This window comes from Parasteatoda tepidariorum, chromosome 5 (assembly GCF_982258835.1).
Source record: "Parasteatoda tepidariorum strain Cologne lab strain chromosome 5, Ptep-v5.0, whole genome shotgun sequence".
Lineage (NCBI taxonomy): Eukaryota > Metazoa > Arthropoda > Arachnida > Araneae > Theridiidae > Parasteatoda > Parasteatoda tepidariorum.
The window spans coordinates 77,920,948-77,934,346 of record NC_141759.1 but is presented as its reverse complement, the minus strand read 5'-3'; the positions used below and the strand labels follow the sequence as shown (position 1 = coordinate 77,934,346).

General features: G+C 26.8%; 1 pseudogene; it reads left to right on the top strand.

Moving 5' to 3' along the window:
* The first annotated feature begins 5,846 nt into the window (after positions 1–5,846).
* Positions 5,847–11,356, top strand: LOC122270561 (uncharacterized; annotated as a pseudogene).
* Positions 11,357–13,399: the final 2,043 nt, after the last annotated feature.

Sequence of the window (13,399 nt, the reverse complement as noted above, 5' to 3'; positions counted from 1 at the left end):
ATAAGGAACTTGTAAAAGCGGGAAATGCTGCCCAACAATAATTGAAGTCATAGAGAATCTATGTCACTTTTTATAAAGCTCATGTTGGCCATGAAAATGAACTGAAATATCTTCCTTTGAGTACATCAGCGAAGAGTGAATTAGCAAGTGAGTGTTACTTATGTCCATAACTTATATTTTGAATTAGTGATAATTAAGCTGTGAGTAAAGTGTTAACTGAGAATGAGTAATTTTTGTAAGTTACATTTTATTCACAAAATGCAGTTTATAATATTTCTAGTTAGCGTAAAATTTAGAAAACAAACTTAACGATTGCAACGTTCGTTTATGCCAGGATTGTAGTCTCCACCCTGTGTAGATGCATAGGGATATGTACTACATGCCGTCACGACGGGTTTCCAGATGTTTCGCTATTTGCGATCAGGAAATCCACAGTCCAGAAGTTTACAAAAATCATCGATCACATTTATGTATAAAAATTCTTGTATATTTTATTTAAAAATATTAGAACTAGAATTTATTCTTGGCATCTCTTTCATTTGTAAATATTTTTTCTGGTAGAATAATAAATGTGATTAGAGATAAAAGTAAACTAAATACATAATTATTAATTTAAATTATGCTGCATATAATTTATGTTGACTTCCACGTTGTGAAAATATCAATGATTTAAATTTATAAAGATATTAATTTTTTGAAATGCGTCATTAATGATTTTACTCAGGAAATTTTCAGGATTTTTTAATTGGGCTCACAATTACCCCTGATAATAAGAATAGGGGTGGAAAATAAGACACTACTCGTAAGTGGAATAAAACAAAATTTTTTATTTGTCATGGTGCTCGAGAATATTTCAAATAAGAAGTTAAGAAATTCTGTAGAATATTAGCTATTAGTTGTGGTGCAGCTACATTTTCTTACAACTCTGAAATCAAGAAATTGATCCTCTTTTGTATTCTTAGCTGTTGCAATCGAAAATCTTCTGTTATAAATAATGTTGCTTGCTAGTTGAAGGCATCACATATAATTGTGATTTTTGGAACTTACAATAACGCTGTATGGCTAGATTAAAACAAGATAAAAACAAGCTTAATTTCCCGATACATAGATATTAAATAATTTTTTTATATATATTAAATTGGATTTTTACTTACTGTATTGTAGATTTAATAAGATAGCTTATCCATATATTTTTAATGTTTATTAACACATCATTGTTCATTTTAATTGACAGTTTATAACAGCAAAGATATATTTCATTAATAAAAACTAGTAGGACAAAATATTACACGTACTAAGATGCAGTTTCCGTGTTTTGAGAGGCACATGTAAGATATGCAATTTAATCACTGCAGGTGCAAATAATTTAATACACGATTTAAAACGCAAAATCATACTCTTTTTTCTTACTAAACATTCCTTCAGATTTTTGACTTTATAGCTTGAGACGAATAACAAAACATTTCTAATAACAGTGTTATTGATAAAGATGTTGAGCCATAAATACTAAATAAAAAGACTCATTCTTGTATTGATATCTTTGTTAATGAATATATTCGGACTTCTCTTTTTGAATTAAAATTTGCCTGGTTTTTGGGAAAGTACTGCACAATTTTCTCAGATTTTTTTGTCCACTCTTTTTGGAAAGCTTATTACGTGTAATATAATAAATTATAACTACAGTGGATACGCAATGCATACAAATCGTCAGACGTAATTTTCATCCTAGAGCCTTTGATACATCAGATACTGTTCAAGCAATTTTCAGTTCGCTTCTATGTAATAAAATAATAATAAATTTGAACTCATTGAACTTCATAGCTTCGAATTTGGAAAAATCATTTTAACACATTATTTTAACACATTATTTTCCCCAATATAAGATTTCTAAAAATGCAGAAAAGGAAAAGTTACGTTAAAAATACATCAGGGAATAGAAATCTTAAATACATATTTAATATCATAATAAACAAATATCTGTCTAAGAAATGGGTAAATAAAAAATGTTTTATAAAAATAAATAAACTTACCTTTCTCTCTCCTTTGTCATTGTCTAAAAGTGAGAAAAAACTGTTTCTCCCCCTCTCTATTATAAAATAGCGACTGACTTTGAAGATTTTATTTATTTATTTATTTTAACGAAAAAAACATCTTAAAATTTCCTTTAAAGAAATGTAAGGTCAAGAGGAATTTAAAAAAAGTTACACAAGTGAATGAAATGTTTCTTATGAAACTCTTCTCTTAAAGAAAAGATTAATATGTCATTAAATATTATTGTTTGAAGTTTTTGATTATTGGAATATGTCTCACAAAAGTGGGATGCTAATTTATTTTATTTTGTTAAAAAATCTTTAATGTTACGAGATGTTTAAAATATGACTTTTAACATTATTGAAAAGAAAGCTCATTCGTTTTTACGGGACGTGGTGTAACGCATGATACTTGTCGCCTCTAACACATGATATATGAAATTGAAAAAAAAAATTAGAGATAGTAATAATTTCTGTTATATATGTCAGGAACAATGATAATTACCATATTAGCGACTTGGTTACATTTAAAACGAAACATGGAACTCAATGCGTTTTTTTATTTTTATTTATTTATTCATTTTAAATATTACGACAGTTTCAGAATTGAAAATATTCATTAAATGATTCGAGGATTTTTTTGCAAATTTTTATAAGATCATGTGTTAGAATTTTCATAAGATCATGTGTTTTGTTCTTTTATAAGATCATGTAACACAAATATTAAAACACAAAATTCTCTTTGCAATATTTAGTAATAATTTTAATTAAATCTTTCGATTTTAGTTCTAATCTTAAACTCTAAGCTGGAATTTAATTTTAAAATTTTATGACTGGGAAGAGCATAGACCTGATGTCGTATTTTGATGCATTGATTGTATTGACTTGTTTGGGGTTCTCTCAGAAATGTTTTTTATTTTCAATTTCTTAGTAAAAAAAAATAAAAAATAAATAATTAAATAGATAAATGAAATATTTTTTTTACTGATTTGATTTAAATTTTAACAAAATCTTTTTATCGCGTTTAAAGTTATAGTTTTTTTTAAAATTAAACTCCAAATTTATAATTGAAATACGTGCAATGGAAACTAGTATTACTAGTACTAGTATTATACTTTTCCGAACAACTTTTTTTCAAGTTTAAGTGTTGTTTATTACAGGGTTGGCAAGATTTTGCCGCAGGTGGAAAAAACCATGGTAAATACCGGTTAAAACCGTCCTGGCAAAAACAGGTTTTTGCCAAGCAAATTGGCAAAAAGTGGCAAAAACCTATATTCTCCAAGATGAGAGGACAAAAACACATTTTTTGTACAAAATTATGCCTAAAATTGAAATATATACTATAAATATAAATAATTACAGAAAAATTAACAAAATTATTATTAAATCATAATTAAATGATAATATAATAATATATCATTTTAGTAGTTTAAAACATTATTGATTGGAAAATTTGTGATTATTCTCTTTTTTCCAGTGAAATGAACTTATTTTAAATTAATATAACTATAATTTAAAGCATAAAATATCTATCAACATGTGTAGTTAATTATTGTACAAATAATAATTTTTTATAATAAATAATAATATTATACAAATAATAATATTTATTTATTTGTAAAAAAAACATTTATTTTAGGATTCTAAAATGAAAAGAGATAAAAAACTTTCAATCTTTTAAAAATTATTACCCTTATATTAATTATTAATATGTTAAAAATAATTTTTTCATGTAATGTATCAAAATTATTATTCCTTATGATTGATTTAAATTTGTTTCAAGTATTTTGTAATAATATTTAATCAGCAATTTAGATATTTTGGTTTTTGCCGGTTTTTACCAGTTTTTGCCGGTTTTTACCAGGTTTTTGCCACTGTCCTGGCAAAAACCCCTTTTTGCCGGCAAAAACTCCAACCCTGGTTTATTATGATGAAAGTTGAGATTGTTGACAATGTAATTTTCTCAATAAATCAACTACAGATATTTCTTAAGATGCAAGCATTCATGATGGATAAAACAAATCAATTAGGTTAAAAATAGCATAAATGCTAAAGAACAAATAAAGCAGCAAAAGTTCTCTTAGAGCCCTAAAATGTAAATTACATTTTACTTTTATATATACTAAAGTGCAGGTTGGTATAATCAAACTGAAGAAACAAAGAAACACTGTATTGACTTATGTCAAGACACTGTAACTAATTTTATAATACATGTTTATTTAAGTTTTTAAAACTATATACTAAAATATCTGTTTCTTATTAACAAAATAGTTCACTGTTGCCTTCTAAGGATAAATTATTTTAAATGTATAATTTGCTTTTGTAGATCCATTTACTAAGATATTCTCCAATTAATTATTTTTTATGTAAAAATATTGATTTTTCTGTGAAGATTTTCTTATTATTTATTTTGAATCTACCATTCCTTTTTTTTCTTATACTATTATATAATATCTTATTTAGTAATGTTATAAGAAATTGCTTTCTTTTTTAGTCGTATAATTATGAAATAAGACTTGGTTCTTGTACTTTATCACTTTTGAAATTGCATTTAAAGAAAACAATGTTAAAGTAAAGTGCTGCGTATGATAATGAAATATATATAAATATTTTTTTAAAACTTTTATAACTTTTGAAACTGTAAACAAATGAATAAAATAATAAGGTTAAAGTAAAGCACTTTAAATGTATTAATTGCTTTCTCAGGTCTATTCCTTGAGATCTATTTTAATTTATTATTTGCGTAAAAGTATCGATTTCTTTGTGAATAATTTCTTATATATATTTCCAATTGAAAATTATCACCTTTTTCTGATTAAATGTTTAATTTGACTGTACTGTTTATTTTGAATGTATAAAGTGTTTCCTTAACTCATTTCTCAAATCTATCATAGTTCATTATTAGCGTAATAATATGTATTTCATTGTGAAGAATTTTTATTATGCATTTGGAATAAGAAAATTTAATCTATTCTTTTCGTCCTAATTACGCATCTGAAATGCTGAATTTAGCGATAAAAGCAATAAGTAATGTATTGCAATAAAAATACATTATAAAATTTCGTTACATTTGAAATTGCAAACTTTTAAGGTAATTGCCATAAGATCTTCATCCTAATTAAAAAATAATAAAAATAAGGTTAAAGTAAAACATTTAAATGTCTAAGCTTTCTTAGAAACGTTTTCCTCAGATCCATCTTAAATGCATTTTGTATTGAAAAATGCATAGTTCATTTAAATCTTCATCCTATTGAAAAATGAATAAAATTTTTAAATCAAATATGAATTATATTTTAGAAACAAAGAAAAGAAACTGTGGTGCATTATAAGACTTTTTAAAATTATTATTCAAATGTTATCTCATTAATTTTGAGTCAAACAGATTTTTTTTAAAAAAAAAAGAATAAAAGGATTAATAACTTTAGATAAGACGTTTGCAAAACGTGTGTTTAATCTTTAGGAACTGACACCGTACGTTATTCAAGAACTAATATTTTGTATACGTTATTTAAGAACAAGAAATCGGAACCGGTTACTTAATAACTGATATATCTTAACCGATAAGTTCTAAGGAGTAGTCTGGGAATTTGAACCAATGAGAAGAAAGAGGCGTAAACGTCATGATTCGAGGAAAACTGGTTCCCTCCGCCAGAAACGTTATCTTCCTTCCTCGGCGACTCTTCGCCAACTTGCCGTAGTTATGATAATATCCCCGGTTGTTTGCGAACATTGCAAAAAATTATTTAAACAAAATAAAAATTTATACAAACATATAAGAAACGTTTATAAAGCTGATGTAAAAACTGGAAGTTAGAAATGTCCTGTAAGTGTTTGTGAAGTATGTTTCATAACTGGAATATTATTTAGAAGCCATTTATCAAAATGGGACCCCTATAAAATTTCAATTTACTTAATGTTGCTGTTCCGTTATGGTATTAAAAATTAAGAGTTGCAAATCTGTTGTGTATGGATCAGCTGTTTAACAGCAATAATAGAGTACGTGCTGCGAAAGTAACTGTGATTCTTATTTTTGTTAACTTATAGAATAGTTACAAAAATTTCTATTAAGATTTAAGTGGCGAGTTTTAAAAAACATCTATTATGTGTTCAATTTGAAGTATCAGTCATATAAAGCTTTATTTTCACTATTTCAAATTGCAGTGGGTCTTTTTGTACATTTGTGTGTTTAAATAAATTTCATTATGGTTATAACTGCTCCTGAATTAATGTGTTTGTATTGCCATTTTGAATTTGTTGAATGTGTAATATTGCAGAAGTATTTGAATAAACTGTGAATATTAATTTTTTTTCACACAGGTTTTTTTTACACAGTTTTTTATTTTACACAGGTTTTTTACAATGGAAAGAGGCAATTGAGGTTCAATTCAGGCCATCTTACTATTCCAGTGGTTCAATTACTTTGGCAAATGGTTTTTAAAAGCGATACTATTCTTGTAATCATTCTGGCACCTTTACATCAACAGCTTATGGGTTTAGAGCATCCAAATCATAAGGAACTTGTAAAAGTGGGAAATGCTGCCCAACAATAATTGAAGTCATAGAGAATCTATGTCACTTTTTATAAAGCTCATGTTGGCCATGAAAATGAACTGAAATATCTTCCTTTGAGTACATCAGCGAAGAGTGAATTAGCAAGTGAGTGTTACTTATGTCCATAACTTATATTTTGAATTAGTGATAATTAAGCTGTGAGTAAAGTGTTAACTGAGAATGAGTAATTTTTGTAAGTTACATTTTATTCACAAAATGCAGTTTATAATATTTCTAGTTAGCGTAAAATTTAGAAAACAAACTTAACGATTAGCAATTGCAACGTTCGTTTATGCCAGGATTGTAGTCTCCACCCTGTGTAGATGCATAGGGATATATGTACTACATGCTTTGTATCCTTTTCAGAATTCTTTTAATTAAGATTATCAAAAATGATTTTTAGAATTTTCATAATGCTTGCTTTAACAAGAATGCTTTCTAAATTTTTATCAGATTTTCAAAGAATTGAACTTAAACAATATAATGAACAGTTATTTGAGAAAAATCTTATCTATATTCAAACAAATCTAATTATGATAGAAGAAAGTCTAATTAGCCTATTTTTGAGTTGTTAAGAACAAAGTACTCCTATTTCATTTTGATTAAATTTAGATTATGCATTTTTATCGTGTATTAAAAATTCCATCTAAACAAAAAAAATTTGATTTATAATCTAATATTTTTAATTTGTACCAGAATCGAAGTATCCTGAATTAAAAAAGGCTGCTTGTGAATTATTTCAATATTCAGAAAAACTTACTTATGTAAATCATTTTATTTCGCTTTAAAATTCGTGAAATCCAAATACCGATCAGTATTAACTAACCAGCATCTCAAAGAATTACTGAGAAGTGTTGTCACCAATTATTCACTAAATTTTAATAAAATATCAAGAGAAGTAAAATAAATGTATTTAATATTTAAATTCAACACACATATTTTGTATTTTTATTTATATATTTTCAATAAATATAATTTCTGTAAAAAAAAATTATTACATTTTTTGCATACCTTTTAAATCTGTATTTAATTACGGCTCGCAAAAAATTTCAACTTTTGAAAAATAGCTCTACTATCAAGAAGCTGGGCCACCCCTGTTCTATAATATCATTTTGACTAAAGTGGGCCATTATCGCCACATAACAGTTCGACATTTTTATCATATGAACCACTGTGATGCCACAATTGGCATTACATATTTCCTAGCTTTTAAAATATCTTTAATTACTTAAACTTACTTTTTTTTAATCGTTATTTTTTTCATAATCTTTGTAAAAGCGAACAAAGATTATTGTTGTAGTTAATTTACATTGCACAATGGGCTATTGGCGACGGGCTTTATAAAGATAAACACATTGATTTAATTTAAATGTAATTTGATTAATAATGATTTTGAAAAAAGTAAGTTTAAGTAAATAAAGATGGCATCACAACTACCATCTATGATTTTGTTTTCTTAAATTGATAAAAAATGTAAAAGTAAATTCTGAAAAAAAATTTTTTGTAGTTTTTTACCAGAGCTTTTTTAAAAACTTTTTTATGGAAATCTGTAACATGACTGCTTTGAAATTTTTTAAAAAATTGATTGATTTCAATTGGAAAGAGTCTACTTTGTTTTAGATTTAATACCAATTTTATGATTTTTTTCTTTGATTATAGACTTGAAACTGAAATTGATTTTACTATTCTCTCATTTATCTTTGTTTTCTTAGCATATTTAAAAGAGCCTTTGTAACCAATTAATTAATTAGTGAATAGTTTATTCATAAAATATTATAAAGTGATCATAAATTATTTCGAATTTTTAATAAATGAAGCTAATTGTTTTCTTTTCAATTTTAGAAAAAATTTCTGATGGAATTTCTTTGAAGCAGTTATTGAATGAATGAAGAAATTCCGTAACTGACAATTTTGAACGAATTCATCTGTTAACAAGACAAGATTTATGAAATATTGGCAATGCCAATTGCCTTTTTAAAACAGAAAGGCGGCATGAAAATGTCTCGATTAGTGTAGATCTGTTCATCGAGGAGATGAAATAACTCGGAGAGACTTCCCTGGTAGTTTTTTGTTAAAAACAAGGTGTGTCTTCACACAAACTAAATCTGAACGACTTTTGTTTAGTAAGTATGCAAGGAAATATGTTGATATAATTCGGAGGTGAAAAAATCTGCATAGACTCATCCCATGGGTTGAATGAATGTGATTTTCAATTGACTACGTTGATGGTCATTGATGAATATGGAGCTAGATTTCCATCTGCGCACTGCGTATCGAACTTATGAAATGGTTCGTATGAAATGGCTGCGTATGATACTTATGAAATGGAACTCTTTTTCACTGTCTTGAAAGAAAAGAAATCAACAATTCTCACCCGTGTGTTCATGTTAGACTATACCCCTTATTACTATAATGCATGGGGAAAAGTTATGGGCAAGACTTAAATGTGACTTTTATGTACGTGGCACATCGATGAAAATTGGAGAAAGATGTTGTGCAGGATAGCGTCAACAGACGGAAAAAAATTGCAGTCTACGGGTATGCTAGGAATCTTATGGAGGAAATAAGTGCCGAAAAAATTTGTGAGAATGTTGGAAGCATTTTTAAAACAACTAATGGAAGATGAAGATACAAGAGCTTTTGGGAAATATTTTAAAAATTATTACTCTGGGAGATTTGAGGTATGAGCATACTGCCACAGAGTAAAATGCAGGCATAAATACTAATATGTATTTGGAAGCTCTCCATAAAGTGATTAAACATGTTTACATGAAAGGTAGAAAATGTAGGAGGCTTGATGCCTGCATTGCACATCTGCCCCAAATTATAAAAAATAAAAGATCGTTGTGTGAAATTAATTAAAGGGGCAAATTTTACTAAGATAGCAGATATTCATATCGGACATAAAAATAAGCTGAGTTTTTTCAAAAGAAGATATTGAAGAAGTTGACACAACTACCTGGAAGGGGAAATCCAAAAGCTGCACAAGAAGTTTTTACGTTGTTCAAAAAGAACAAAATGAATGTGATTGTAAATTGTTTTGTAATTATTGTAAAATCTGTATACATTGTTATCCCTGTTCATGCATTAATTTCATTGTTAGAGCAAATATGTGTAAGCATATACATGCAGTGGGCATAATTTTTAAAAATGTCGGGGAACCTTTACGAGAAAAAGAATTTATGGAAAGTGCACAGTAAATTTAGATAATTCAAATAATGATAAAGATAATAGTCAACAAAACTATCTCATGCCTTAAGGCTGTTAGATAATAAAACTTTAACTAATGAGAAAAAAAAACAGTTAAATAAACATCTTAATGCAGTTATTAGTTTAATAGAAGATGATGAAACGAAAACAGATAAAACAGTCAGCTCTGAACCTGTAATTAAAAAAATTACACCTCAACCAAGATTTTACTGAACTAAAAAGAGAGGATTAAACAGTAGTTTATCTATTTCTAAACCTAGTAATGATTATAAAATAAAACTGAATCAGTCTTAAGTAATATCGAATTAATTAATTTGCATTACTCAAATGATCTTTCTTACTGCAACAATAACATTTAAAAATAAAATGACATGATTATATTTTTAATATTATTTTTGATTACATATATATATATTATATTTTTAATTTTAAAATAAGTGAAATAAAACTACTATTTATCTTCTCTTTTTAGTAATTTCTCAATTTTTTTAAATAACTTTTTGACTTCACCTTCTAGGTAGTATTGTCGACCTCTTCAATTTCCTTGTAATGCATTGTTAAGTAAAATGTACTGTTATGCCTTGTAATGTTTCACAATGTCTAAACTTAAAATAAAAACTTTCTTTTGAGGTTAAAGTTAGTTTGCATAAATGTTTTTACTGAAATAAACATTTAAAAAATCTGTGTAGTTAGTAATTAAAGCTAATATTATTTGAATAAATGAAAGTAATGGACACAAATTAGTAAAAGTAGCTGTATTACTTCAGTTTTTTTTTTTATTGTTTTTTCTGTTTTTCTCTATGTTGTATAATGTTTTGAAATCGGCCATTGGAAATTAAAAAAAACGAAACAGAAGTAAAATAAATATCTTATTATAACGCGAGTACTATCTACTATATATGTAGTACATACTTTCACTCAAGGTATGTGTGTCAATTTAGTGATAGTATTATTTACATTAACTCTAGTGTTTGATATGTAAATGTTCCTGGGAGTGCATTGCAAGTTACGAAATAAAAAAAAATTTAATTAATATAATTTGATACTGCTAAAGTAATAGTGCCAAATAGGTTTTAAACTATATATTTAAAAAATATGTAGATATTTGCCCGATGATGGCTAAAAGTTAAACCTTTCAAGTTGGTCCTTTTCTGTGATTTTTTTTTTTTTTTTTAGTTTGTTGCTGGCCGTTGCCCGTAAGTTGCCGAGATTTTGTAATTATTCTGCCACACACGAAAATCTCCCCAATTAACATGTTTAAAACATATTATTAGAAGAATAAAATCGTGTAATGTAAATCTATGATTAAAAATGAAAATTAATGTACTATTTTAATTTATTTTACTATTCTGATTTATAATAACATGTGAATTTTACCATAATATTATTAATGTTGAGAGTAGTACTGGTTCTAATTGCATCACGTTATCTGCTGTTGTACCATTACTGTGAAAATGCTTAAGTTTTTTTTTTTCATTTGAAGATTAATGTTGCATTTTATTGGATTTTTGTTTTTTCTTTTCATTACTTAGCAGATACAAGATTGTATAAAAATTTTTAATCTGTTTTTGACGAATAATTTATTTAGTGGTAATAGATTTACATATTAGGTAACACAATTTTGCTATTTTACACTTAAGAATTTTTTTTTATCAGATTATAGAAAAAGCAAATTTAAGTCCGTTTATAAAGCTCTTTTTCTTTAATTGCTACTTAACAGGGCCGTAACTACGCCGGGGCAGTCGGGGCCCCGACGGTCAAGGGGGCCCCATATGAAGGGACCACGCGACATTTTTTCAAAATAGTTTATATATATATATATATATATATATATATATATATGTGAAAGAGATTGTGTGAAGATTTGCTAAAATCTTCTTTTTCGTAGTTACAATCGACTTTAACATAGGGTGAAAGACTCTTTCCGAGAATTATTTCCCTTCCTCAAAAGAGCAAAAACGCTTCTCAGAAAAGAGGAACGGAAAGGCATTTTTGAAGCTATACCCCTAATAAGAAACTTTATGTTATTCTGAAATTAACTTGAATGGGCAAATAAGGTCTTTTGAAATTTGGGAAAGTAAAGTGAAAGTGGAAAAATATCTTTATTTTTACTCTATTTTTTGAGAGTAGAAAACTTTATTTTGTTTCAAAATTGTAAAGAAGTGCTTCACCCCTTCTGAAATTTAAACATTCTAAATAGTAAGTTCTAGTAGAATTAGTACATTCAGAAAGCGAAAAAAGCTTTTTTTTTTCAACATTTAAGTTATTTTCCAAATAGAAAACTTAATTTTCCTCCAAATAAAAAAGTGAAATCTGCTTAAATTTTTTTTTTTAAGGAAAAGCAAATTTAAAGATATTTTATAATTAGAAAATTTTATTTTTCTCTTAAAAAAACGAGGGAGCTAAGAAAGTACTTTGCTTCTTCTGTAATTCAGACATTCACGAAAATAAAGTAAAATTACTATTTAACTCATTTTTTTCTACTTTTAAGCTATTTTTCAAGTAGCAAACTTTATTTTCCTCGTAAATTTAATTGATGAGCGTCATTCCTTCTGAAACATTGACATTCACTACAATAAAATAATTTTTGTTTATAAAATAGAATTAGCAATTTCAGAAAAAGAAACTACTATTTTTTTCACCTTTTGAAGCTATTTTTCAAATAAAAAAATAAAATAAAACTCCCCCCCCCCAACCGAGACAAATACGTCTGTTTTGTTTGAATTTTCTTCCACATATGACAATTTCTAATTTATTCATAAAAAATTTTAAAATTTAAATTTAACCAAAAGAAGGGCTCAGCATAAAAAAGTAAAACAAGTGTTTAGGAAACTAAAATAGTTGCCTCTCTTTTACCCTTCCCTGGTGTAATAAAATGCATCATTCACTGACATATTTTAAAGCATTCCTTGACTCTCAACACCTGCAGATCACCAACCGAGACAGTTATCTGACCCCTCAAAATATAGCCATCTCCTTTTACACCATGGGAAAATGTCCTTCCTTTGACTTCTTTAAATTGCCCTGGGCTTTATGACCCTAGGCTTTTTGTCCTTTTATAAAATATCATATATTTCCAGAACTATGCATTTGTCGGTTAGTCACAGCTGTCTTAAACAAGCAATTATCTAGATGTTCTAGGAAAACAGAAGCAAGCTTTTAAGGGATGGACATACTTTTTCTGAAAGAAACGCGGGAATCACTCTCTGTTAAACTTCAATTTTTAGCTCCTTTAACTGCTTCATTTAAATGAACTATTTTTAATTCAAATATTGATTTTTTGTTAACTTTTATTTTGTTCAATCTTTTAAATTAAAATTTAACTTTAATTGATACTAATTAAAATTATTTGCAACTTTTTTTTAAAATATGAATGTCATTACTTTGGATTACAACAAAACGAAAAGGAAATTGATTTCTAAGGAGGTAAGCAATTGTTTACATTAAATTATTTGATGCATTCAAAACTGCGTATTAATGCACTGTTGGAATTGCTTTTTTTATATTCCTATATCAAATTGCTTTTATGTAATACATTTTGTTCTTATTTTATATATTTAAAATTAAGACCATTAAATTTTTAAAATTGGAAATTCGATTTTTTATGC